Source organism: Scyliorhinus canicula, chromosome 18 (genome assembly GCF_902713615.1).
Source record: "Scyliorhinus canicula chromosome 18, sScyCan1.1, whole genome shotgun sequence".
In the NCBI taxonomy this organism is placed as follows: Eukaryota; Metazoa; Chordata; class Chondrichthyes; order Carcharhiniformes; family Scyliorhinidae; genus Scyliorhinus; species Scyliorhinus canicula.
The window spans coordinates 118,876,379-118,900,858 of NC_052163.1; the positions used below are offsets into that span (position 1 = coordinate 118,876,379).

General features: G+C 46.1%; 1 long non-coding RNA gene across 1 annotated transcript in view; it reads left to right on the plus strand.

The window, feature by feature from the left end:
* LOC119953764 overlaps positions 1-23,322 on the plus strand; it is a 147,060-nt gene extending 123,738 nt beyond the window's left edge. Inside the window, exon 3 of the long non-coding RNA XR_005458095.1 lies at positions 23,099-23,322. This is a non-coding gene — a long non-coding RNA (uncharacterized LOC119953764). The remainder of the gene's footprint in view (positions 1-23,098) is intronic.
* Positions 23,323-24,480: the final 1,158 nt, after the last annotated feature.

Consider the following 24,480-nt stretch of genomic DNA (forward strand, 5'->3'; position numbering starts at 1 on the left):
TGGTTGTTGGGTTATGGGTATAGGGCGGATATGTGGATTTGAGTAGGGTGATCATGGCTCGGCACAACATTGAGGGCCGAAGGGCCTGTTCTGTGCTGTACTGTTCTACATTCATCAAATGTCATTGTGCGAGGGCAGCACGGTGGCCTAGTGGTTAGCACAACCGCCTCACGGCGCTGAGGTCCCAGGTTCGATCCCGGCTCTGGGTCACTGTCCGTGTGGAGTTTGCACATTCTCCCTGTGTCTGCGTGGGTTTCGCCCCCACAACCCAAAAATGTGCAGAGTAGGTGGATTGGCCACACTAAATTGCCCCTTAAATGGAAAAAATAATTGGGTAATCTAAATTTATAAAAAAAAAAAAAAAATGTCATTGTGCATTCACTCCCCTCAGCACTTCATCATTTGTTACTTTCACTGTCCAGCAGATCCTTTCCATTCTCCTCTGAACCCACATTTAAAAGATATTTACCAAGTTGCTCTCCGCTTTCCGTCAGGCCACATCCTCACATCCACTCCAAATCAAGCTCTTCACGTGTTGCTTCTGGAGTTGTTTATTCAGCTCGACATCTCACAGATTTATTTGGGTGCATTTCATACTGGCCATGGATGCTTCAAATATCTTGCTGAGCACCACATTTCTGAAATGCCCATTTGGTGACATGGAATGTTGTGGTTTATACTGTCTGGTAATTTCAATATTACTCTCAATGTACCCCGTCTGTTTTCCCTTTGTTAAAAACAATTCCTAATGTTCTTATTGTACTTGGGATGTATTTTTTAAAAACTTGTTCATGTGGGATGTGGGCGTCGCTAGTGGGGCCAGCATGTATTGCCAATCCCCAAGTGCATTTAAGAGTCATAAACATTAGGGTGGCACGGTGGCACAGTGGTTAGCGCTGCTGCCTCACGCCGTCGAGGACCTGGCCCCGCATTACTGTCTGTGTGGAGTTCGCACATTCTCCCCCTGTTTGCGTGGGGATCATCCGCACAATCCAAAAATGTGCAGGGTAGGTCGATCGGCCAAGTTAAACTGCCCCTTAATTGGAAAAAAATTTTAAAAGCCAACTACATTGGGTCTGGAGTCACATGTCGGCCAGACCAAATGGGGAAGACTGATTTCCTTCCCTGAAGGACATTTGTGAACAAGATGGGTTTTTATGACAATTGACAATGGTTTCATGTTCATCGTTAGACTTTTAAATCCAGAAAAAAAATGTACGGACTTTAATATCCTGGGTAGAGGGGAAAGTGATGGAATCTGGGAGGAGACTCAGATCTGATGCACAATATCACAGGTAATGGGCACACTGCAAAATCTGCAAAAAGCAAAACAAGTTAACCACTGATATTTGCATAATAATTAATAGTTCAATTGAAGTGGACAGCAATGCAAATTGAATATCTGCCCATCGCAATTGGTTAAAAATCAGAATGTCAGAACACTTCTGTCCTTTTCCATCTCTGTTCGGAATACTAAGCATCTTGGTCCGATGCCAGCCCTTCATGTAAAGCCCAGGGGAAGAGAGGCACTGACAGCTGATAGTGTGACTTGATGCATAGCCTGGCACTGCACCGTTATTGCTCCATTCACTGCATCTGTGGAAGCTTGGTTTCAATTCCTCTGATTTTTTGTCAATCAGCTCCTTGCTGTTCTTTTTCTACTGCACTCCCCTCTTCTCACTTACTCCTTGCCATCAATAAGATATTTAATAAACTCACACCATTTTCCAAACATTTGTAGTTTCATACGGATGCTCACAGTGTAAGTCGATGTTGAACAGGGTCTCCCGACTCCCTTGCCTTTTTCAGTAGCTGATTGGTCCGATTGAAGTGTTTGTTTGTAGCCATAGATACTGGCAGTGCCTCATTTCGGTCTTAGTGTGAATGTCCGGCACTTTGATATAACTGGTTCAGGTGAAGAGATATTAAAGGTTGTATCAAAATGATAAGGACGGATTTGAAAACATTGACGATTTTAAAGGTTAATAAGAGATCATATGGCTAAAACTTATCATGTTTAAGAAATTCTTGGATAGGCACTTGCGTTGCCATTACCTAAGTGGGTCTGTACCACGAGTTGGAATGTGCAATTAGGCCGAATAGTTATTTCGCTGCCAGTACAGACATGAGGGACTGAATGGCTTCCCTTCTGGGCCTTACGTTTTCTATATGTATCTGTGTGAAGTGACGTGCAGTGACTATTGTTTGGACAAACAAAGCAGCAACTCCGCATCGGTAAATTTCCACATTGTTACAGTCGTAGCTCAGTGGGTCGTAAGATCAGAGGATTGTACATTTATTTTATTAACTTATTTTTATTGTTTCATGGGATGTGAGCGTCTCGGGCCAGGTCAGCGTTTTTGTTGCCCATCTCTAATTACCCTCGGGAAGGCATTGGCGACCTGCCTTCCTGAACCGCTGCAGCCTATATGGTGTAGGTACACCCACAGTGCTGTTAGGAGGGAGTTCCGGGATTCTGACTCAGTGACCGTGAAGGAACGGCCGATATATTTCCAAGTCAGGGTGGTGAGTGATTTGGAGGGGAACTCGCCAGTGGTGGCATTCCCATGTGTCTGCTGCCCTTGTCCTTCGAGGTGGTAGAGGCTGCAGATTTGGAAGGTGTTGTTGAAGGTACCTACAATGCACCTTGTAGATGGTACTCATTGCTACCATTGGTGACGGGGGGAGTGAATGTTTGGGGTAGTGGATGGGGTGCCAATCAAGCGGGCTGCTTTGACCGAGATGGCATCCAGCTTCTTGAGCGTAGTTGGAGCTGCACTCATCCAGGCAAGTGGAGAGTATCTCATCACACTTGTTTTGTGCTTTGCAGATGGTGGACAAGATTTGAGGAGGCCCACTTAAAATTCCATTTGATTGATAGATTGATTGATTGAAGTACAGTGAAAAGCATTTTTCTGTGGCCAAAGGGGAGGGAACGTACACAGTACGCACACAGTAGACAAAAAGAATAGTCGACAAAGTACTTTGACAAATGGTACATCGACAAATAGTGATTGGTTACAATGTGGAACAAGGATCAAACAAAGCAAATACATGAGCAAGAGCAGCATAGGGCGTTGTGAATATTGTTCTTACAGGGAACAGGTCAGTCCGAGGGAGGGTCGTTGAGGAGTCTAGTAGCTGTGGGGAAGAAGCTGTTCCTATGTCTGGATGTGCGGGTCTTCAGACTTCTGTACCTTCTGCCTGATGCAAAGGTCTAGAAGAGGACAAAGCCTGGATGTGAGGGGTTGCTGATAATGCTGTCTGCCTTCCTGAGGCAGAGGGAGGTGTAGACAGAATCAATGTGGGGGTGGCAAGCTTGTGTGATGTGTTGGGCTGAGTTAACCACACTCTTCAGTTTCCTGCGAACTTGGGCCCAGCAGTTGCCATACCATGCTGTGATGCAGCCGGATAGGATGCCCTCTCTGGCACATCCGTAGAAGATTGTGAGAGCTGATGCAGACATGCCAACTTTCTTTAGCTTCCGGAGGAAGTGGAGACGTTGTTGGGCTTTCTTGACTGTTGCATCAACATGAGTGGACCAGGACAGGCTGTTGGTGATGGTGACCCCCAGAAACTTAACGTGTTATGAGAGATTTAAGTACAAATTCCGGGCTGATGCTCCAGTGCAGTAATGAGGGAGTGCTGAATTATTATCCTTCAGAAGGGATGATAAACCTAAGCCCTGTCTATCTATCTCGGGTGAATCTAAAAGATCCCAAGGTACTGTTTAGAAGATGTCTGACCAACCCCTGCCATACGGCAGGCCAATATTTAACCTTCAACTAACAAATAGATTATTGTGTCAGTTGAGGCTTAGTGGGTCGCATTTTTATTCCTCAGCCAGAGTTGTGAGTTCAAGTCTCACTCCAGAGATGTCAGTGCAAAAATTGTGGCTGACACTCTGGTGTACTGAGGGAGTGTTCGAAGAGCGCTTGGGTGGAATAAAAGATCCTGTGGCACTATTTCATAGAAGAGCTGGAGAGTTCTTCCTGGTACCCTGGGTGCGATTCTCCGAAATGGAGACTAAGTGTTCGCGCCGTCGTGAACACCGTCGCGTTTCACGATGGCGCGAAACGAGCGCAGGGACAACTGATTCAGGCCCCACAGGGGGCCAGCACGACGCCGCTCCAGTCTTCCTTCCCGGCGCCAAATGGGCGCCGTGCCAACCCGTGCATGCGCAGTTGGGCCGCGCTAACCCGCCCATGCGTGGAGGGATTCTTCAGCGTGCCAACCCCTACGCAACATAGAATTTTTACATTTTTTTTCACATAGAATTTACAGTGCAGAAGGAGGCCATTCGGCCCATCGAGTCTGCACCGGCTCCTGGAAAGAGCACCCTACCCAAGGTTAACACCTCCACCCTATCCCCATAACCCAGTAACCCCACCCAACACTAAGGGCAATTTTTGACACTAAGGGCAATTTATCATGGCCAATCCACCTAACCTGCACATCTTTGGACTGTGGGATGAAACCGGAGCACCCGGAGGAAACCCACGCACACACGGGGAGGATGTGCAGACTCCGCACAGGCAGTGACCCAAACCGGAATCGAACCTGGGACCCTGGAGCTGTGAAGCGATTGTGCTATCCACCATGCTACCGTGCTGCAACATGGCATGGGGGTTCAGGGGCTGGCCACGCAACAAAGTAGGCCCGAGAGGTGGGGGAAGAGGCTGGCCCGCCAATCAGTGGGCCCCGATCGCGGGCCAGGCCCCATCAGCCCCCCCCCCCCCCCCCCCCCCGGGGACGGAGCCGCCCTCCCCCTTCCCCCTCCCCCACAGGCCGCCCCCGACCCTTCATGCAGAGTTCCCGCCGGCAGCTTGCGCCGGCATCGGGGCGGCATGGTGCACTTGCGGCGATTCTCTGTCCTGGCGCGGGGCTCGGAGAATCACGCCCCATGTCTAATATTCATCCATGAACCAATTAAACAACTGAAGTGATCATTATTGCACTGGTGCTTACGGGATGTTGCTGTGCGCAAATTGGCTGCTGCAATTCCTAAACTCCGCCGTGATAAATCTTCACAAAGGTATCTCATTGCTGCAATGTGCTTTCGCTACTGCAGGTTGCAGAAAAAACAATTTAAATACAGGCATCTCCCACAAACACCGATGAATAAATGATCAGTTAATCTGTGATTTATTTTGATGGTGTTGGCTGAGACAGGAGCACTGCGAGAACTCTTTGCACTTTAGTAACAATTTCCACCGTATCTTTAACATTCCACCTGAACTGGCAGTGGAGAAGATTGCTTCGTTTTATATCACGTCTAAAGAAGGAAGTTAAATAGATTCATTGAATGGAAACTACAAATGATTAAGAAGGCAGATGGTTCTATAACAGAATGCCAAAGGGGTCTGAAACATGCTTTTAAGAGACCCTGATTCTTTTTTTTGCCTAATCAAAGGTTTTAGATGAGACGGTTCATAATTATCTGAACAGATTGAGCCTTGTGCTATTAATATACATGATGATGACCAACTGGATATCAAACCTGAAGCCATTAAAGCGTGCAAGTTGGATTCCCCGTGTTGTCTCCAGACAAGGTTAATGTTGCCTGAGCTCTTACAAAACTGTTCATCTCTACTTCCTGAACTTCAGAGTACTTTTAGGCTATTCCCCATTATTCTGGACCATTCGTAAGAGCAAACAATGCAATTGCACAAGCTCAACATTCATACTAACAGCTGCCTGAAGATTCCGGTCACCACCCTCGAGGTGAAATTGGAAATACCATTAACAGTATATGTGAATGACATCACTTTCATTAAGTGGCAGAATTCAGCAACGGTATTAGGAGAATGCTTAATCCTTGAAATGGACGGTAACTTAAAGTGACATCTGGTTTCATAAACCTCTTGCAGCCAAGGGGTGCAAATCAGTGGAATAAAAGCTTTCATCAGAACTGAAAAATGTTGCAGATGTGCAGCTTATAAGGAGAGACAGAACCAAGCGAAAAGGTCAGGGGGAGGGGAGGCGTTGGAATTTTCCCCAGCCTTAGTGTGTCATAGAATTTCCTTCTTTCACTTCGAAATGACCCAGCTCAAATTTACAATTATCCCCTCCTGTACTGGATACTCCAACAAAGGAAATTATTTCTTGGTATCTATCTTATGAAGTCCCTGATTCATTTAAAATTCTTTAATTATATCGCCCCTCGACGTTCTAAATCCAGGGAAAGTTTATGCAACCTATTCTCAGACTCAAACTCTTTTGTAATGTGTGCCATCGGTTTGGCCATCCGTTTTCATTCCCAGTTGTACATCGTCCCTCCAAAATTATCCTTGTCTCGTTCATTTGATTCCTAGGTTGCTTTCCTCAAATGCTTTGTTATTATGTTCTTATGTTCTTATGTTATGACATATCTTTGTGTAATTAAGATAATTACATCCCAATTTAATCTCTCATCCTAATAAGTTACTATTTACACCTGTCATCTCACTGAATTCTTGGTCCAAGCACTCTACCAGAGTGCACGCAGTATCACGGCGGGCACTCTGAACACTTCAGTTTCTGGACTTTCTACAATAACTTTCTTCACTTTCAGATGGGGCCACTCAGGCATCGTGTCACCATTGCTGCTGCCATCAGCAGATAAAGCTGCCAATGATACTTTGTCACAAATGCTCCACCAACTTCCATGTGACTAAAAGCACAGGGCAGAATTCTCCCAACTCACCCTCAGCGGCGTTGGCGGAGGGCGGCTTCAAGAATCTGACGGGAGCCAAAAAGTCAGAAATCCTCCGACGTAAAATACTGTCGCAATTCTCCTAATGGCGGGTCGCTGGTGTCAATTCCAGTTGCATCTGATGACTACTCAATAAAACTGCTGCTTGCTGGTATTCTGCCATGCTTTCCAATCAGTGTCTAACCTGATTGGTAAAGGCTAGTGTGCACAAGATAGCCCTGAGTTTACCAGAGACTGTGAGGTGAGTGTAATACTGCTATTGTGTGTCGGTGATCCTGATGGACTGCCGGGGCAGAGTGGTTCCTGCCCTCCATCCCCAGGCCAAGCTGGTCTTCACCTTGTTGCTGGACCCACGGACCCTCCTATGCCATTGTCTCAATTCAGTACTGTGCATGGGGTTTCCTAAACCACCCCCCACCCCCATCTCCCCTGTTCTTTAAAAAATGCATTTACAGGATGTGAGTGTTGCTGGTTAGGCCAAAATTTATTGCCCATCCCTAGTTGCTCTTCAGAAGGTGGTGGTGAGTTGCCTTCTTGAACCGCTGTAGTCTCTGAGCTGTAGGTCCACCCACTGTGCTAAAAGGGAGGGAGTTCCAGGTTTTTGGCCCAGCGACAATGAAGGAACGGCCAATATATTTCCAAGCCTGGGTGGTGAGTGACTAAAATGGGAAACTCCCAGGTGGTGGGGTTCCCAGGTATCTGGTGCACTTGTCCTTCTAGACGGTAGTGGTCGTGGGTCTGGATGGTGCTGTCTCAGGAAACTTGGTGAGTGAGTTCCTGCAGTGCATCTTGTAAATAGTACACAAGGCTGCCACTCTGCATCAGTGATGGAGGGATTGAATGTTTGCGGTAGGGATTACAATCAAACAGCTGCTTTGGCGTGAATGGTGTTGGGCTTCTTGAGTGTTGTTGGAGCTGAACTCATCCAGGCAATGGATCATATTCCATCAACTCCTGACTTGTGCCTTGTAGATGGTGGACAGGTTTTCGGGGGGTCAAAAAGTGAGTTACTCGCCTTAGGACTTTTAGCTTTTGACCTGCCCTGGTAGCCATAGTATTAATATGGCTAGTCCAGTTCAGTTTCTGATCAATGGTAGCCCCCAAGATGTTGATTGTGGGAGATTCAGCGATGGTAATGCCACTGATGATAGAAACATAGAAAATAGAAGCAGGAGGAAGCTATTTGGCCTTTGAGCCTGCTCTGCCATTTATTATGATCATGATTATCAAGGGGCAACAATTACATCCTCTCTTGTGGGAGATGGTCATTACCTGGCACTTGTGTGGTGTAAATGTAACTTGCCACTTGTCAGCCCAAGTCTGGATTTTGTCCAGGTCTTGTTGCATTTGGATATGGACTGCTTCATTATCTGAGAAATTGTGAATGGTGATGAACATTGTGCAATCATCTGCTAACATCCCCACTTCTGATCTCATGATGGAAGGAAGGTCATTGATGAAGCAGCTGAAGGTGGTTGGGCCTAGGACACCACCCTGAGGAACTCTTGCAGTGATGTCCTGGAGCTGAGATGATTAACCTCCAACCACCACAACCATCTTTCTTTGTGCCAGGTATGACTCCGACCAGGAGAGCTTTCCCCCTGATTCCCATTGACTCCAGTTTAGCTGGGGCTCCTTGATGCCATACTCGGTCAAATGCTGCCTTGATGTCAAGGACAGTCACTCACCTCACCTCTGGCATTCAGCTCTTTTGTCCATGTTTGAACTAAGGCTGTAATGAGGTTAGGAGCTGAGTGACCCTGACGGTACCCAAACTGAGTGTCAGTGAGCAGGTTATTCCTGAGTAAGTGCCGCTTGATAGCACTGTTGACTCCTTCTATCATTTTGCTGATGATGCAGAGTAGTCTGATAGGGCAGTAATTTGCTGGGTTGGATTTGTCTTGTTTCTTGTGTCCAGGGCACACCTATTTTTGTATTTGTTTGTTTATTGTTACATGTGCCGAGGTACAGTAAAAAGTATTTTTCTGCGAGCAGCTCAAACAGATCATTTAGTACAAGAAAGAAAAGAAAATGCATAATAGGGCAACACAAGGTCCATAATGTAAACATAGACACCGGCATCGGGTGAAGCATACAGGAGTGTAGTATTAATCAGGGCAGTCCATAAGAGGGTCATTTAGGAGTCTGGTAACAGTGGGGAAGAAGCTGTTTTTGAATCTGTTCGTCTGATCTGGGCAATCTTCCACATTGTCGGGTAAATGCCAGTGTTGTAGCTGTACTGGAACAGCTCAGCAAGGGGCACGGCAAGTTCTGGAGCACAAGACTTCAATACTATTGCCGGAATGTTGTCAGGGCCCAGGGCCTTCAGCCGTTTCTTGATATCATTGGTGTCTCATGCCAGTGTCTATCTGGACAGTTCTGCGCTGTGTAACTCCTGCAGCCATCGCAACTAAGGTCGAAGGTTCAGCTGGGGTGGAGTGCGAGGAGGGGGCAGTTTCTGGCGGCCTGACAAAGACAAGTGAGGGAGCGCAACATGGAAGGAGGGTAAGTGTGAGGGTTCATGATGGCAGGCAGAGGGGCAAGGAGGCGGATGAAGAGGGCAAACAATGGAAAGCAGAGAAGAGGCCGAGGGGAGGGAAGCCGGACCCCGACAAGGTTGCTTGAAAAGTTCACAAACAAGGGGGTGGGGGTCAGAGGTATACCACGCAGCTCACCAGAAGGGGATGTATGAAGACTCCACATGCTGTGGGTAAAGGTGGGGCATAGGAACATCGCAGGTGATAGGGTCAGGGGGAGGGTGATTGCATCGAGAAACAGGCTTCCTATTGAGGCTGCTATCCTTTTGCCTCTGGCTTGCGAACATCCTGCTTGGTCTGGTGAAGACAGGTGGGCTAGAGAGAGTGACATGGGTGTGTTGGGCTGTTGTGTAAATATGATGCCCGGACCTTCAAACCCGCCAGCAGAGGGCAGGCGGATGAATCAGATGTCAGCCCGTCAGGAGAGGTGGAGGGCATACATAATGAGGTGCCAAGTGCTGATCTGGAGCAGGACATGCCATTCTGGCCAGAGGGACAGGTGGCATTGGGGTCGCCCGCTTCCTCATTTAGTCTCAAAATGGGAGAATTCCGACCATGGTCTGTGATACATCAGGAATGCATCTAGTTTGATCCCTTTGATGAGTTAATCTCAGCCAGATGTGACACTACAATTGTCCCTGGTTAAGCAGTGGGCGGTGGAAAGTTACTTGCTGCAGAATTCCCAGCCTCTGAGCTGATCTTAAAGTCACAATATTTACAGGACTGCTCCAGTTAAGTTTCTGATCATTGACAAGCCCCAGGGTGTTGATGGTGGGGTTTCAGCGATGGTACATTGACCTTCAAGGAAAGATGGTCAGATTCCCGTTTGTTAGAAATGGTTAGTGCCTGTCACACAGGCTATTTAGATTTTTTTATCAAAGTAATAAAGTCTAAAATCTTTTAAAAGCAAGATCTACTATACATTTTTTTTTTTTTTTTTTAAATTTAGATTAGCCAATTATTTTTTCCAATTAAGGGGCAATTTAGCGTGGCCAATCCACCTACTCTGCACATTTTTGGGTTGTGGGGGCGAAACCCACGCAGACACGGGGAGAATGTGCAAACTCCACACGGACAGTGACCCAGAGCCGGGATCGAACCTGGGACCTCAGCGCCGTGAGGCGGTTGTGCTAACCACTAGGCCACCGTGCTGCCCTAAGATCTACTATACATAACATCACACTGCAACTTTCAGACAACTAACTTAATGATGGTCTGCGATCTTGACTTCTGTATGATTCTTTATTTAATCATTGTCGCAAAGCATTAGTAATTCTGTTACCACCTGATTATAGTCAATAATGTGCTCAAAGCTCACCTCACTGGTTGCTAAAAAGCCCTTGAGTTTATATAATGTCCTTCATATCCTTAGAGCATTTTCACAGACAATTAATTATTCATGAAGTGTCATCACTGTTATTTATACAAACACTGTGGTGTTCTTTGTGATTCTTGTTATCAGGATGGATGTCGTAGTGTTCACAAAGGCCACAGAAGTTAAGTTCAATAACAAAGCTAACATTTATTATACTACTAATTAAAGCTTGACCACTTACTCTTATAGCAAGCAATAATCTAGTAATCTACAATGTACAATCTATTAACACTAGTCTCTACACTCTATCTATAACTCCACTCTGCACTCGCTCCAGCCCTCTCCCAGAAGCCTGAGAACCAGTACTTTATATAGTTCTGCATCTAACCCCATCTAGTGGTCAATTATGATATTACATTAACCCTTTATATTCTAGACATTCTACATAATGTCACAAACACAACAAACTCATGAGCATAGAATATTGAGGGAGTGATCTGAAAGGGGTGTTTGAAATGTTAAAAGCGGGGAAGAGTTTTAGGTACCTGGGGAATCAGGTGGTTAGGGACTGGGGTCAGCTCCATAAGTTAAATCTGGCCAGGGTGGTCGAGCAAATGAAAGGAGACTTCCGTAGGTGGGACATGCTCCCGCTGTCATTGGCGGGGAGGGTACAGACTGTGAAGATGACGGTCCTCCCGAGGTTACTGTTTGTTTTTCAATGCCTTCCAATTTTTATCCCTAAGGCTTTTTTCAGGAAGATGAACGCAGCATTTGCGGGTTTTGTATGGGCTGGTAAGACCCCGAGGGTGAAGAAGGTACTTTTGGAGGGGAGTCGGCCCGTCCGAATTTTATTAACTATTACTGGGCCGCCAACATATCGATGATCAGGGAGTGGGTGGGGAGTGGGGGAGGGGGTCAGTGTGGGAGGCAGCATCTTGCAAGGGTACGAGTTTGGAGGCTTTACTAATGGTGCCCCTGCCGTTCTCGCCGGCTTGGTACTCCACAAGCCCAGTGGTGGCAGCCCTGAGGGTGTGGGGACAATGGAGACAGCACATGAGATTGGAGGGGGCATCAGTGTGGTCTCCATTCTGTGATAATCACCGGTTTGTTGTGGGGGGACTGGACAGGGCTTTAGGAGGTGGCAGCGGCCAGGGATTGAAAGATTCGGTATCTCTTCATTGAGGAGGGCTTCCTGAGCCGGAGGCATTTGAGGAGGCATTTGAGTTACCGGGTGGGAATGGGTTTCAGTACCTGCGGGTACGGGATTTTGTCCAGAGGCAAGTTCCAAGCTTTCCTCGCCTCCCCCTAAGGAGACTACAGGATAAGGTGGTCTAAAACACGTGTTGGGGAGGGGAAGGTTTTGGAGATATACAAGGAGTTGATGGAGTGGGAAGGGGTCCCTATTGGGGAGGTGAAGGGGAAGTGGGAAAAGGCCTTGAAGAGAGTCAATTCATATCGTTGTGTGCCAGGCTGAGCCTGATCCAGTTCATGGTGGCTCATAGGGCTCATATGACTGTGACCCGGATGAGTAGGTTTTTTTGAGGAAGTGAAGGATAGGTGCGGGCAGTGTGGGGGTAGCCCACATGTACACATGTTCTAGGCATGTCCAAAATTGAAGGGATTCTAGCAGGGATTTGCGGACATCATGTCAAGAGGTCCTAGAAGAGAGGGTGACTCTGAGTCCAGAAATGTCAATGGTGGGGGGGGGGGGGGGGGGGGGGGGGGGGGGGGGGGAGAGAAGCTGATGTTTTGGCCTTTGCCTCCCTGGTGGCCTGGAGATGGATTTTGCTGGGATGGAGGGACTGGGAGCCTCCAAAGTCAGGAGTGTGGGTCAGTGACATGGCAGGTTTCTCAGTCTGGAAAAGATTAAGTTCGGCTTGAGAGGATAAATTCAGGGTTTGCTCAGAGGTGGCAGCCGTTCATCGACATTTTTAAGGAAAACTGAACGCGGCAGAAAGAGAAAGGGGGGAAAGGGGGGGGGGATGAGAGGCATGGCAGTGTAAAATAAGTGACAGGGCACCTAATATATGGGTAGTTAGGAGCTTGGGAGGGGGGTAGTTGGTTATGTTAGTGTAATATTGTTGTATGTGCCGGGCTGCTAGGCTGTTTAGAATGTTAATTTGTTAAACTGTGAAAATTATAAATGCTTCAATAAAATGTTTTCTTCAAAAAATGTTAAAAGCATTTATAGGGTGTGTACAGAGAAATTATTTCCTCAGATGGGGTATCACCAACAAGGTGACCTGCTCTTAAAATTCGGGTTATGTCATGGAGGAGGGAAATTAGGAAGCACTTTTTGTTGCAAAGGGTAATACAGATCTGGCAATCTCTCCCTCAAAAGACTGTAGATACTCAGACAATTGGAACGTAGAAGACTGAGATTGACAGGTTTTTGTTAAGTTAGGATATGAAGGAAAAAGGAGGTCTTGCAGCACGGTAAGTAGTGTCTCTACCTCTGGATTAGATGCACCAGGTTCGAGTCCAACGCCAGAGCTTGTTGGTCATGGAAGGGGCATTAATAACGCAGTTCAATGGACTGTTAACCAGCTCGGGATCCTTCCCACCATTTCCTCTCTATTTCCCAAAGGGAAAAAAATGTGCGTGTGAAGACATGCTTAAGGAAAAATTAAGGACAGGAGTCAAAGGTTGGTAAACGGAGTTAAGGTACAGATTAGCCATGATCTAATTGAATTACGGAGTAAACTCATGTGTTTTTCCAGCATTTTTCTGTTTTTAATTACATGATTTTGGATTTATTCCAGATGCTATTGCTGTTCTGCTGATGTTTTATTATTGGATTAGTTTATTGGATTGGATTTGTTTATTGTCACGTGTACCGAGGTACAGTGAGAAGTATTGTTTAGCGTGCAGCTCAAACAGGTCATTCCGCACATGAAAAGAAAATACATAATAGGGCAAACAATGAAATACACAATGTAAATACATAGGCACAGGCATCGGGTGAAGATGTGTGAAGAGATCAGATCAGTCCATAAGTCCATCAGTCCATAAGAGGGTCGTTTAGGAGTCTGGTGACAGTGGGGAAGAAGCTGTTTTTGAGTCTGTTTGTGCGTGTTCTCAGACTTTTGTATCTCCTGCCTGATGGAAGAAGTTGGGAGAGTGAGTAAGCTGGGTGGGAGGGGTCTTTGATTATGCTGCCCGCTTTCCCCAGGCAGCGGGAGGTGTAAACAGAGTCAATGGATTGGAGGCGAGTTTGTGTGATGGACTGGGCGGTGTTCACGACTCTCTGTAGTTTCTTGCGGTCCTGGGCTGAGCAGTTGCTATACCCAGGCTGTGATGCAGCCCGAGAGGATGCTCTCTATAGTGCATCTGTAAAAGTTGCTAAGAGTCAGTGTGGACATGCCGAATTTCCTTAGTTTCTTGAGGAAGTATCGGCGCTGTTCTGCTTTCTTGGTGGGACCGTCGACATGGGTGGACCAGGACAGATTTTTGGTGATGTGCACTCCTAGGAATTTGAAGCTGTTAACCATCTCCACTTCATCATCGTTGAAGCTGACAGGGTGTGTACAGTACTTTGCTTCCTGAAGTCAATGACCAGCTCTTTAGTTTCGCTGACATTGAGGGAGAGATTGTTGTCGTTACACCACTCCACTAGGTTCTCTATCTCCCTCCTGTATTCTCACTCATCGTTGTTCGAGATCCGGCCCACTACGGTCGTGTCGTCAGCAAACTTGGAGATGGAGTTGGAGCCAAATTTTGCCACACAGTCGTGTGTGTGTAGGGAGGATAGTATTGGGCTAAGTACGCAGCCTTGCGGGGCCCCGTTATTGAGGAGTATCATGGAGGAGGTGCTGTTGATTATTCTTACTGATTGTGGTCTATGGGTCAGGAAATAGTGAGGTCAAGGTAAAAGTTAAGTAATCAGAGATGCCCTATAGAGCGCTATTTGTAAAACCTTCTTAAACCGCTGCAATCCATGTGGAATACATACATCCAGAGTCCTGTTGTAGCCGGAATTTCAGGATTTTGACCCGGCGACAGGTGAAGGAAGGTGATATATTTCCAAGTAAGGAAGGAATGTGGCTTGGAGGAGACCTTGCAGGTGGTGGTGTTCTTCTTGATGATAGAACTTACAGGCTTGCAAGACATAGACACTGAGTACAAATGTTGTGGTGATTTCACACCATATTCCTTACTCCTGTGTGATGCAGACCACCATGCTGAGGGCCTCAATGCATGTCCCATTGGCTGAGGGACATGTCCCAGATGCAGGTGAACATTGCCGAGGCACTGCAGAGCATGTCCCAGTCACTGAGGGACATGTCCCAGACGTGGATGGACATGGGCGAGGCACTGCAGAGCATGTCCCAGTCACTGAGGGACATGTCCCAGACGCGGATGGACATGGGCGAGGCACTGCAGAGCATGTCCCAGTCACTGTGCACCATTACTGTGGGCGCCAGCAGCATTGGTGCAGACGTTAGGGAGCCGCCAGGACTGGCAGAGCCAAATGACTCTGAGGCCTCAGGAGCTCACTCCAGCTGTTCCTCTGTCCCATGGAGATCCCCAGAGCCCTATGGGCACCTTCACCAAATGCTGGCGGCCAACCCAGGGCCTTCTACCAAGGTGGTCTCCAGTTATTCCGAATCCCCCACCGGCGCATCTCAAGGGCAGTGGGCTAATCAGGGTGGCACCAGTAAGTTGGCTGGGGCCCTCTGGCTCAAGGTCCTCCAGAGGGCGCAGTGGGTTAGCCCTGTTGCCTCATGGCACCGAGGTCCCAGGTTCGATCCCAGCTCTGGGTCACTGTCCGTGTGGAGTTTGCACATTGTCCCCGTGTTTGCGTGGGTTTCGCCCCCGCAACCCAAAGATGTGCAGAGTAGGTGGATTGGCCATGCTAAATTGCCCCTTTACTGGAAAATAAAAATGAATTGGGTACTCTAAATTTATTTTTTAAAAGGCCACTATCTTTAGCTAGGAGAATATATTCACTATTAAAATATATAACACATTATACATGTGAAGCCTCTGTCATGTTAATCTTCACAGTGGGCTTGCCTGCACCCCCACCTCCTGTTGTCCTCCGCTCCCTCCACCCCTCGCCCCCACCTCCTGGGCACAGTGGTCTACGATCAAACGCCCCCCCAATGCAGATCCCATTGAGTCTATAGCATAAACTGAGCAGCACCAGAGCTTCCCTCACAGCGAGTTATCAGCCTTGACCTATTGACAGTGCCAGCACAGACCCATCACCCTGGAGTGATGTTACATAGACTCTTAGAGAGTGGAACAGAGTGTTTGGGATGGGGACAGTGTGATGGGGAGGGGGGAATTGGGGGGGCTCTGGTAGGTAAAGGAGGGAAATGGGGAGGATGGCATGGGGTGGAGGGAAATGCGAGGGAGGGGTGACTGGGGGTGAAGAAGGGAAATGGGGGAGAGGTGATGGGGGGGGAGGAGAGAATGGCGGGTGGCGTTGAGTTGACAGACATAACTTTGTCCTCTATGAATCTGATGAGGATGAGGGCCTCCCTGGACCTCCGGGCATGTCAGACCCTCGCCACCACCTGTCGTCCATCCTCCGGGCCCTCCACTCTGGACTCGCCCTCCAGTCCCTCCTGGTCCACCTCCTCCTCCTCCTTAGACAAGGCCACATATACCTCCTCCTCCAGCATCCATAGAATCCCTACAGTGCAGAAGATGCACATTCGGCCCTTTGAGTCTGCACTGACCCTCCGAAAGACCCCCCCCCATCAAGACCCATTCCATCTCCGTCACTCCACCCAACCTATACCTGCTGTGCCAGGTTGTGGAGGACGCAGCAGGCCACCACGAAGTGGGAAACCCCCCGAGGGGTGTACTTCAGGGCACCACCAGAGCAGACCAGGCATTGGAACTGCACTTTGAGCAGTCCGATGCATTGCTCAATGACAGCATGGATGGCAGCATGGGTCTCTTAATATCGGGTCTCCGCCTCGGTCTCAGGCCTCCGCACTGAGGGTATCAGCTAGGTCCTCAGCAGATACCCCTTGTTCCCCCAAGAGCCAATCCGTTATCCTACATTGGACCTTGAAGACGCCAGGACACAAAATATTCATTTAATACCTTAGCTACATCTTTCCATTCCACACATAAGTGCTACATTAATCCCTGATAAGCCCTATTCTTTCCCTGGTTACTCTCTTGCCTTTAGTATATTTATAAAACACTTTGGGATTCTCCTTTAGTTTCCCTGCCCGTGTTTTTCATGCTTCCTCTTCACTCTCCTGATTTATTTTTTAAGTACCCCCTGCACTTTCTATACTCCTCTAAGGCATCCACCTTTTTAACCCCTCTATATTTGCTATAAGCCTCCCTTTTTCGTCCTGATCCAATTCAACACAGAACACAAAACCGTCTTTGGAGAAGTCAAGGAATAAAAAGGTTTAGCTGAAAAGTATTAAAGTTAATTGCAAGAGCAGATTGGAATCTAACTGTTAATCATATTGTTTATTTAACACTGAATTTAATGATTAGAATGAGCAGAAAATTGTGATTGTCCCAGTTGATGAACTGTGTTGAAATCTCTGTTAAATCAAGTACATTCATACACCTGAAGAATACATTCAGCAAATGCTTTTTCAGGGATTGCTGAGCATAATTGTGTTAATTGGTTCCCAGCTCAGATGGCGAAGTATGAATCTAGATGAAAATCCTTTTCTTGATAGTCGTTTATTTACAGAACGCAGCATTACATATATCTGCTTCTTACTCACCAACACGCAATGCCACACAAGTCCTCCTATTACACTCTTTTGAGTAAATCTTTCTTTTATGTAAATAAATAGAAGATAGGAGTAGGAGGAGGCCTTTTGGCCCTTCGAGCCTGCTCTGCCATTCATAACAATCATGGCTGATCATCCAACTCAATAGCCTAATCCTGCTTTCTCCCCATAGCCTTTGATCCCATTCTCCCCAAGTGCTATATCTCGCTGCCTCTTGAATATATTCAATGTTTTAACATCAACTACTTCCTGTGGTAATTAATTCCACAGTATCGCCACTCCTTGGGTGAAGAAATATCTCCTCATCTCTGTCTGAAATGGTTTACCATGTATCCTCAAACTGTGACCCCTGGTTCTGGACACACCCACCATTGGGAACATCTTCCCTGCATCGACCCTGTCTAGTCCTGTCAGAATTTTATAAGTCTCTGAGATGCCCCCTCATTCTTCTGAATTTCAGCGAGAACAATCCCAACCTAGTCAATCTCTTCTCCTATGACAGTCCCGCCATCCCCAGAATCAGCCTGGTAAACCTTCGCTGCACTCCCTCAAGAGCAAGAACATCCTTCCTCAGAAAAGGAGACCAAAACTGCACACAATATTCTAGGTGTGGCCTCACCAAGGCCCTGTATAATTGCAGAAACACATCCCTGCTTCTGTACTCAAAATCTCTCGCAATGAAGGCCAACATACCATTAGCCTTCTTTACCGCCTGCTGCACCTGCATGCTTACCTTCAGCGATTGGCGCACAAGGATGCCCAGGTTCCACTGCACACTCCCCTCTCCCAATTTGCAACCATTCAGGTAGTAATCTGCCTTCCTGTTTTGCTTTCAAAGTGAATAACCTCACACTTATCCAAATTATACTGCATCTGCCATTGATTTGCCCACTTGCCCAACCTGTCCAGATCATGCTGTAGGATCTCTGCAGCCTTGTCACAGTTCAGCCTCCCACCCAACTTGGTTTCATCTGCAAACTTTGAGATGGTACATTTTGTTCCCTCATCCAAATCATTAATATATATTGTGAATAGCCGGGGTCCCAACACCGATCCCAGAGGCACATCACTAGTTACTGCCTGCCAATTTGAAAAAAGGACCCATTAATTACTACTCTTTGCTTCCTCTCTGCCAACCAGTTTTCTATCCACCTCTATAAACATCCCCCAATCCCATGCACTTTAATCTTGCACAATAATCTCTTATGCGGGACTTTGTCAAACGCCTTCTGAAAGTCCAAATACACCACATCGACTGGCTCCCCCTTGTCAACTCTACTGGTTACATCTTCAAAGAATTCCAACAGAATTTTATATAAATATTTTAAAACCAATAAACTAATTTACAAATAAAACCAATTAATTGAAAGCCCTTTAAAGAAGCACAAATTTATTTTATATGTGCTAAAGTAGTTAATCAATGCCCATCACCTGTGGATCCTTTAACAATGATAATATAATTAACATATCATTAATAAATGGCAAGGATAATTATCACAGGAGCTGGTAAAGCAGTGCACGACTCCCAGCATTGGGTTGTGTTTCGCTTCTGAAAGTATTAATTCGCCTCTCAGACATAGTAGAGTGGTTGCTGACATTGTTGCAGTTCCTCAGCTCAGTGATCAGTCTTTAGCAAGTCTATTGCCAAGTGGTTATTCACCAGCTTTGTATGGTTGGATTTATCATCCTCCCCTTTGTATTCCTTCGTGATTTCATCACAGCCAAGTTCAATCCTCTCCTCATTCGAGCGCATGTGCACTGCTGGATGATGGAGAGTAGGAATCCTGTCTGACGTTCCCCTCCCTGGCCTGGGGTACTGGTGTTAATTGCAGCATTGCTCCTGCTGACATCAACCAATGCTTGCCAAGATCAAAGCAGAAACTTTCCTGGAGGCACTGCATAACCTTCCAGACTCAACATCAAGTTCAGCAATTTCACATCCCAACCGCTGCTCCCATTTTATCGGATCCCAGGTGCTGCCCTCCTGTCATCTTTTATGTCATCACTGTCATCACTGTCCCTTGGTGTCATTTAACCACTCCTGACTTCCACCCTACCACAACTGAAACACTTTCCGTTTCCCAGAGGAGGGTAATAACTTGAATCATTCACTGTTTTTCTTGTCTCTCGATAGAAGCTGGATGACCTGCTGGGTCTAAGCATTTTCTGTTTACCTTCCCAGCCTTGTGTGGTCTATAGCACCATCAAACCATGCTGACTGAGTCGACCAAAATGTTCATATTGTAAAGTATCACTCAAATTGCTAATTAAATTATTGTTTTCTGTTCAAAGAGTCGGTTGGAATGGAAGGCACATAAGTGAGCTGATACATGAATCTCCCAATGTGACATGTTGCCTTGAACACTGTACAATGGAAACAGTTCAAAGTTTGAGCTGAAATTACATGAAATGAATCCTTACTGATAGATCAGCGCATCAATTGATGTACTACTGAGTCCAGGAAGGTGCAAGGTCTGGTTTCTGGCATGTGCTATTCTTGGTTTCGATGATTGGTGAGAGCTTACAATTAACATCAGTGTTCCTGAGTGAGGGAGGAGAAAAGTCTGAGGTTTCCCCTCCAAGAAAGAATGTGTGGGTTTTGGATGAGGGTTCGTTCCCAGTCCCTACCAGAATTAAATACCCTGTCAACACTTACTTGGTTATGTTATAAAGCATAGTGATCTGGGTTTATACCAGGGAACGGTCTGTGCCAAAGTGCCTGTACCCATGCATGAGGAGGGAGACAAAGGCAAGAGAATTGAGGAAAAAATATATAGGAGGCGAGAATAATAATTGATTCATAGAAGGGTATATAAGGAAATTGCTTCAAGAATAAAACATAATTATCAGCGAACTTGTACCTGATGCTTAATATGAACTTTATGATCTTCTGTGGGATTCTTCAATGGTAGTCAAGTTTAGTTGCTCACGTAACATTCTTTTTAATTTGGTCTTGTGGAAGAGGTTTGGCTTCAGTTGTATATAGCCTCTGTTAGAACCCATCTGGGACAATGCATATAGTTCTAGACGTTGTAGCTCAGGAAGGTTATATTGGCCCTGGATTGGGGGTGCAAAACAAATTCACAACAATTATACCAGGATAAAGGGATTAAATCACGAGACCAAGGGGGCGGCACGGTGGCGCAGTGGTTAGCACTGCAGCCTCACGGCGCCGAGGTCCCAGGTTCAATCCCGGCTCTGGGTCACTGTCCGTGTGGAGTTTGCACATTCTCCCCGTGTCTGCGTGGGTTTCACCCCCACAGCCCAAAGATGTGCAGGTTAGGTGGATTGACCACGCTAAATTGCCCCTTAATTGGAAAAAAATGAATTGGGTACTCTAAATTTTTTTTAAAAATCACAAGACCATATTATATAAACAAAACTTGTAATCCCTTGATTATAGAAGACTGAGGGATGGTATAATCAGGTGTTTGAGATGACACAAGGTCGGGTAGATAAAGATAAATCATTTCCTCTGGTGGGGGAATCCAGACAAAACTTTAAATTAGAGACAGAAAGGGCAGCACGGTGGCCTAGTGGTTAGCACAACCGCCTCACGGCGCTGAGGTCCCAGGTTCAATCCCGGCTCTGGGTCACTGTCCGTGTGGAGTTTGCACGTTCTCCCCGTGTCTGCGTGGGTTTCGCCCCACAACCCAAAAATGTGCAGAGTAGGTGGATTGGCCATGCTAAATTGTCCCTTAATTGGAAAAAATAATTGGCTAATCTAAATTTAAAAAAAAAAAATTAGAGACAGATTATTCAAAAGTGAAATCAGGAAACTTTTTTCACACAGAGCGTAGGAACAATCTGGAGCTCTCTTCTCAAAAGGCTGTGGGTGCTTTTCCAATTGGAGCTTTCAAGAATGAGGGGCTGGATTCTCCGCAGCCCCGCGGTGAAATCGCGTTTAGCGCGTTGGACGGAGAATCAACTTCCGCGCCAAAATCAGGCCTGGCACTGGTCCAGCGATTCTCCAGGACCCGAGAATCGGCGTGACTGCGGAGTACTCCACGCGCATTGCTAAGTATGGATAAATTGTTTGGGGTTGGGGGGGGGGAGGGCAGGGGGGCGGTGGTTGGGTTTGTAGGCCCACATTGGGCCCTCCTGGCCAGTAACTTTATCCATCAATCTGGACTTGGAATCAGGTCCTAGAGATGAGGTTGTCCAAATAGCAACAGTCTGAGGCCATTGTGAGGTTAATTGTTTATAAATTCTGCTGTTGAAGGAAAGCAGACTGAAGAATAAAGGGATTAAGGGTTATGGTGTTCGGGCCGGAAAGTGGAGCTGAGTCCACAAAAGATCAGCCATGATCTCATTGAATGGCGGAGCAGGCTCGAGGGGCCAGATGGCCTACTCCTGCTCCTAGTTCTTATGTTCTTATGTTCTTAAGGTCGAAAACTAAATATGTTTTTTTCATTATACCATTTGACAGGTTTTAAGAAGGGCACATGAATTATGGTAGATTTGCAATGGTTAGAAGATTTTTATAGATACAAATGCTAGGCGATCTCCCATGGCATTGCTCGCAGTGAGTTGGAGGTAATGCTGTGCCATATATACTATATGTCCTCATAGCTAATTTTTTAAGTTTTAAAACCTGGACCAAACCTTAAAATGGCTGAACCAAGTCTGTCTGTGAGTTTGAACAAAAGGTGCTATCTTGAAAGTATCACAGAAACTTGCACCTTGTTGCCTCTGAAGAGACTGGCTGGCCAAGCCTATGTTATGAAATACAAATTGCCTTTGTATAATTCTCTTTGAATTGGTCTCTGCAGCCCACAGGGGTCATTAGAGTCTCTTCAGAGGTAATAGAGGTAACTCTTCTGCTAAGACAAAAGATCCCACAACTTTCCTATCACATCTTAATAGTTAGAACATTTAACACTATTAGAAACCCAGACAAAGGGATGCATTTCCTTTGTCAAAGACAGAGTGGAGAAATTGGACTCATGTGACCGGAACCTGTAGTTGGTGAAACCAGTTATATTGCCTTGCTGTATTGAAAACTCGCTTTGTCATTTTACCATCTACAAGCAGCGGCACAGAAAAGGGGCTCTTCCCAGATTGATTACCTTGTCACATCTACATTGTTTCTGCTAGAACCTCTGTACCATCTGATCCACCTCTGCATGCCTATCTCCTCATTTGAAGTAATAGAAAAGTAAATGATACAGCATCGGTTTTCAACCTGCAGACTCCATGAAGGGATATCTCATTGGACTTTTATTCTGGACTCTGGGTTCATATGAAACAATAATTATTTCTCTGTGGTCGTTTCCCTGTAAATCGTTATTTTCTCTATCCCGCTTTTATTGTATGCTGCAAAGGAGGCAAAGTTGCTACCCTACTCCTGCATTTGAGTGTGTGCAATTTAACTAACCCTTTGAGTTAATTCTATGTCGAGCTTTCTGTGGGGCAAATACTAAAAATTTGATCACACCAAATCTGAGGGGTTGGAAAATACACCACCCTTTATCAAGGGCAAATCAAAATCAAAACACCTTTATGTTTACAGATGGGTGGTAGGTGGGCTGTTTAAATTAAACTCTCTCCTGTCTGTAATAAATCGACAATGTTGACTTAATTGGTCATTTGTAATGGTATATATTGGCACAGAATTTTGGTCAAGAAAATGGCAGCAAGAGAAAAGGTTTGTGAACTAGAAGCATATGATACAGATGTATATTGCTGTTTATAAATTAATTCAAAATGATCGTGGGTTCACTTTTTACCTTAATTAGTAATGGTAGATGAGTGAGCTGTTGCTTTTTAAAATAAGAGTCCACAGGTTTGTTATTTCGCTGTGTGAAAATTCAAATTGCTGTTTCAAACGCAGTTGATGGTGCTGAACAGTCAGAAACAACGTGTGAAAACTCTACCACTGAGCTCCGATAATGACTTCCGTGGTGAATTTACAGTGCAGCAGATGCCATCTCCACTCTTGTCACACCTTCTTGCATTGCTTATTTTTTTTTAATCAGCTGTATTAAAAGAAAGAACTTGCATTTGTAAAGCACATTTTGTAACCCAAAGACACCTCAAAGCACATTACAATAAACAAAGGGCTTTTGAAATGTGTGTACTACTTTAACGTTGGAAATAGAGTAGCCAATTTGTACACACAAGATCCTGTAAACAGCAATGAGATAATGACCAGATAATCTGGTTTTCTAATGAATATTGATTTTGGGTTAAACATTGGTCAGGACTTAAGGGAGAACTCCCTGATCTTCTTTGAAATGACACCTTGGAGTTGTTGACATTCACCTGAGACAGCAGACTCTGTCTTGGTTTAGCATCTCACTGACAGACATCACTTCTGACAGTGGAGAATTCATGCAGTGTTAGCCTTGATTTAGTGATCAAGTCTTTTGGCATGGTGCGGTGAAAAGGTTATCTACTGAGTCACAGCTGACAGCTAAACCAATATATACTATCTCCACTGGTGGCTCAGGAGCTAACAGTTCTGAAGAACATGGAAAACAAGAAAGACTTGGAGAGGTTTACAGAACAAAGAACAATACAGCACAGGAGCAGGCCCTTCAGCCCTCCAAACCTGTACCGGTCATGATACCAACCTTGGCCAAAACCCTCAGCACTTCCTAGTGCTGCATCCATACACCCATCCTATCCATGTGCATGTTGAGATGCCTTTTGAACGCCGTTAATGTATCTGCTTCCACAACCTCCCCTGTCAAAGCGTTCCAGGCACTCACCACCCTCTGTGTAGAACTTAGAACATAGAAAAATACAGCACAGAACAGGCCCTTCGGCCCACGATGTTGTGCCGAACTTTTGTCCTAGATTAAGAACAAATTAATCTACACCCCATCATTCTACCGTAATCCCTGTACCTACCCAATAGCCGCTTGAAGGTCCCTAAAGTTTCCGACTCAGTGTAAGAAACCAGTCTCGCACATCTCCTCTAAACTTTGCCACATGGACCTTAAACCTATGCCACGTGGTGACTGACCCCTCCACCCTGGGAAAGAGTGTCTGCCCATCCACTCTATCCATGCCCCTCATAATCTTGTAGACCTCAATAAGGTCACCCCTCAACCTCCGTCATTCTAAAGAAAACCGCTTGAGTCTATTCAGGCTCTCCGCACAGCTACACCTTCCATGCCAGGCAGCATCCTGGTAAACCTCCTCTGCACCCTTCCCAGTGCCTCCACATCCTTCTGGTAATGTGGTGACCAGAATTGTGGGCAATATTCC